At 37.6% G+C, this 4,007-nt stretch overlaps 1 non-coding gene across 1 annotated transcript; it reads left to right on the top strand.

Moving 5' to 3' along the window:
• Positions 1-2,784: 2,784 nt before the first annotated feature.
• On the top strand, positions 2,785-2,893 carry LOC122437487. The gene has a single exon (XR_006268305.1). It is a non-coding gene; the product is annotated as a U6 spliceosomal RNA (small nuclear RNA).
• Positions 2,894-4,007: the final 1,114 nt, after the last annotated feature.

Genomic DNA, 4,007 nt, shown 5'->3' on the forward strand with positions numbered 1-4,007 from the left:
GCCTTGTGGTTGGATACACCCCTGACGTTGCGGAGGCACAGACACTGAGGACTCAGTTATTAAAATTTTCCTGGAGTGAATCTGGGAGGATCCTGGGAGGATCTAATAAAAACAATGGCGTTCTTTGTAAGGTGTAAAATTCTATACAAATGTTAGGTATGGTTCCTATTATTCTTGAACTAATCAAAATAATCAGTATATGAATCATTGCTCAAAATACTTTCCATTTTTATTTGTTTCTTAATCTTTACAACAAGCCTAAGTGTTAAATGACATAATTATTCCATTTTACAGATGATAAAACTGAGGCTTCAGAATTTAAATTATAGCTTGAAGTAAAACAGCTGTGACTCTTCAGTGTGCTAGATCTTTGCTAAATTCAGCAACTTTGGAATGAATTCTTTTATTCAACAAATATTATCAAGCTTACATTTACTGTGTGCTGTGCATTGCTTCTCGGCTTCCCAGATGGCTCAGAGGTAAAGAATCAGCCTGCCAATGCAGGAAACAGGAGACCCGGGTTCAATCCCTGGGTCGGGAAGATGCCCTAGAGAAGGAAATGGCAACCCACTCCAGTGTTCTTGCCTGGGAAATCCCATGGACAGAGGAGCCTGGCGGGCTACAGTCCATGGAATTTCAAAGAGTTGGACATGAGTGAGTGAGTAAACAGCAACAATAACACAACATGAATTGTTTCAAGTTCTGAGTAAATAGTAGTGAATAAAATGAACTAAAGTTTCTGCCCTTGTGAAGTTTACATTCTAGTGAGGGAGAGAGACAATAAACATAGTAAACATGTAAACTCTGTAGAATGTTAAAAATGATGAGTGCTATGGAGGACAAACAGAATAGACAAGAGGAATAGGTGAGAGGAGGCACAATATAATTTTAAATAGGTTGGACAGGGTTGCCTGTTGAGATAGTGACTTTTGAGCAAAAATTTGAAGAAGGTGAGAGAATGAGTCATGTCAGAGGAAAGAGTGCTCTGGTCAGAGGGGACAAATAGTGCAAAGGCCCTGGGTTGTGAGTATGTTGGGCATGTTTGAGAAGTGTGTGTTCAGTGGGACTAAAGTGAGCAGTGGAGGGTAAGAAGTAGACCAGAGAGGCCAGATTGTATAGGTCTGTAGACCATTGCCAGGGCTCAGGGTTGCTATTTGTAGAATGGGAGATGTGGAGGAGACTGAATAGAGAAATCTCATGACCTGGTATATATTTTAAAAGGATCACTGGCCATTTTGTTGAGAATATACTTTAGGGGCTAAAGGTGGGTGTAGAGAAATCAAAAACTGCTCATTCCTGGTACAGAATGAAGTGAATTAGAACATGCTTCCAAATCTCATTTGGTGTACATTAAACTCGGTTAGTTCATTTTCCAAATGGCAAAATGAGTAAGCTGGGGAGGCCTGTTTGAACACCTATTTATCTTGGCCAAATAGTTTCTTCTCCCATCTAGAAGTCATTTGTTTGGCCATGTTGGTGCTATAACAAAAATGAGTTTTTCTATAATAGTGACATAAATCCTGGAATTCCAATAGAAGATTGGATTAAGTACGATTTTTTTTTTCTTTTGGTGGGTGGTATATTCCAACTGTGTGTGTATGTGTGTGTGCGCGCGCAGGCGTGCGTGTACTCAGTCGTGTTTGACTCTTTGCGGCCTCATGGACTGTGTCCGTCCAGGTTTCTCTGTCCATGGAATTTTACAGGCAAGAACACTGGACTGGGTTGCCACTGCCTACTTCAAGGGATCTTCCCAACCCAGGAATTGAACCCACGTCTGTTGCATCTCCTGCATTGGTAGGTGGGTTCTTTACCATTAGCACTGCCTGGGAAGTCCCGTTCCAATTACTTCTTATAAAAGCCAGTTTTATTTCCAGTATAGATTGAGTAGTGATTTGAGAACACCATCTATCCCTCTTCTGATTGAAGATAGGATATAGGTTAATAGTGAAATATCATTAGCAGTCATTTTCTACTATGTATAACAGGATCAGAGCCATGATCTTTTGAAAACAAGGCTTGGAAAACTGACACAATGGGAATCTAAATTCATTGTGAGTAATATTTGATATTATTATCTAGTCTCTAGACTTCAGATCTGTACAACTGAGCCTTAGATGAGGAGTTTGATTCTGTTGTTCTTATTGAACTGACAGAACTGGAAATTACATAAACTATAGTAAGCTCCTCCATGGATATTCGAGTAACTTTGTGGACCATGCTTGGGTTAATGTTAGGATAGAAATGCCATTAGGGCAGAATACTATTAATCCACCGGTGACATGCATTAGTGATACTGGAAAAGTTATACAAATAATGAGGACTTTTGTAGTTTTAGCTCATTCCCCCATTAAGATTTGTAGGTGTTTTATATGAATGTATGATCCTCCCATTCACCCTCAGTGAATGACTCAGCTCCCTTTAACCTACCAAGAGACACACTCGATGAGGCACACTGTTAATGGAATGTGACTGCCTTGTTTTCTTTCAAAATGCAATATAGTTACTTTGGAATTATAACTCTACTGTGTGACCAAGAAGTACCCTCAGTTGAAATATAGATTGCATAGTTTATTAGAAATGTGAATTATATTTTCGTTACTTACTCAAGAGATCATGATTGGGAGGAGAAGTGGAGCAAAGAGGAGACTGTTCAAGAAAATAGTAGATTAATCTGAGGCTCTTCTTCTTCATATCTGATATGTCTTTTGCCAAGAATTGACCAAAAGCCTTTATGGAAGATGTACTCAGACAGTGACAGTCAATTACCTATTAAAAATACCTCTGATGTTTTTCCCAACAGCATGTACACTACAAAATTTGAACCCAACAGAGAAGACTAGCATGGTTTCTATGCAAAGATAGCATGCAAATTCGTGAAGCACTTCCTATTTTTATGCTAAACTTATTATGATTTATAATTTTGAGCTAAATACATATATCAAGTCATTAAGTTGTATATGTTAAAATCATATCATGTCATGTGTCAATTATACTTCAATAAAACTGGAAAAAATAGAAATATTTCTGTTAGGAAGCTGGAGGGAGAGCCAGAGTCAGGTAAGGCAGTCCTATCTTTTGAGACTATATTCAGGAATTCAGAAAGAAACTGGAAATGCAAAATGCTGTATTAAGCACATATGTAGTTACCTGAAATCCGCATCATTTTAAAACAAAGTGCTTAAGAGGGTATAAATGTTAGTATTCTGCTGCCATCCCTGCCACCACAAATCTACAGCCTACTATTTTCCTACCATACGTTTTCTAATGATGCTTCTGTTGATAGAAAGCCCCAGTCATTTTTTATTAATGGATGCTGTGACTTCTTCCCACTCTCTTTCCATTGGCACAGCATTTACTGATTAAAGATGCTGGGTGAGTCAGAATATTCCTTGCATAATGATTGGTTAGTTGGAATGGGTACCAGCTCTTCTTTTGTGATAAAGAACAGTGTATATAAATAAGGGTAAGAGATTTTCTTGATGTTCAAGGTCTTTGGTCTCTGAGTTACAGACTATAAATTTCCTGGGCCACATTCTAGATGCAGAACTTCCACTGAAGTCAACAGAAGTTTTGTGACAAAATTAATGGCAGGAAAATGCACTATTATTATTTATTATTATTTCTTTTTAACTGCTCTGAAGATAATTTGGTGCATAAAGTATTGGAGAAGTTTTCAGTTTTTCCAGTGACTCATTTTCATGCAAATGTTTATCACATTTCTGTGTAGTTTTCCTCTATCATATATATTTCCATCTTCCATGGGTAAATCAACATCTTCATCCATATTGTACATTCAGCAGCTGTAAATTCAGCCTGTATTCTCATTAAATGTTGTGAATATGTGATTTTCATTTATGATTTTTAGCGAGTGTTTCTGAAATTTTCACAGCAGCATCTGGCCAGCAAATGGTGTCTGTGAATCAGAACACTACACCTAATTTTATTTTTCTTCTGTGGACTCATTTCTCTAATCCTTTCTTAGCAAACAAGGCAATTTTAATTCCTTT

The sequence above is a fragment of the Cervus canadensis genome, chromosome 2 (genome assembly GCF_019320065.1).
Source record: "Cervus canadensis isolate Bull #8, Minnesota chromosome 2, ASM1932006v1, whole genome shotgun sequence".
Taxonomy (NCBI): Eukaryota; Metazoa; Chordata; class Mammalia; order Artiodactyla; family Cervidae; genus Cervus; species Cervus canadensis.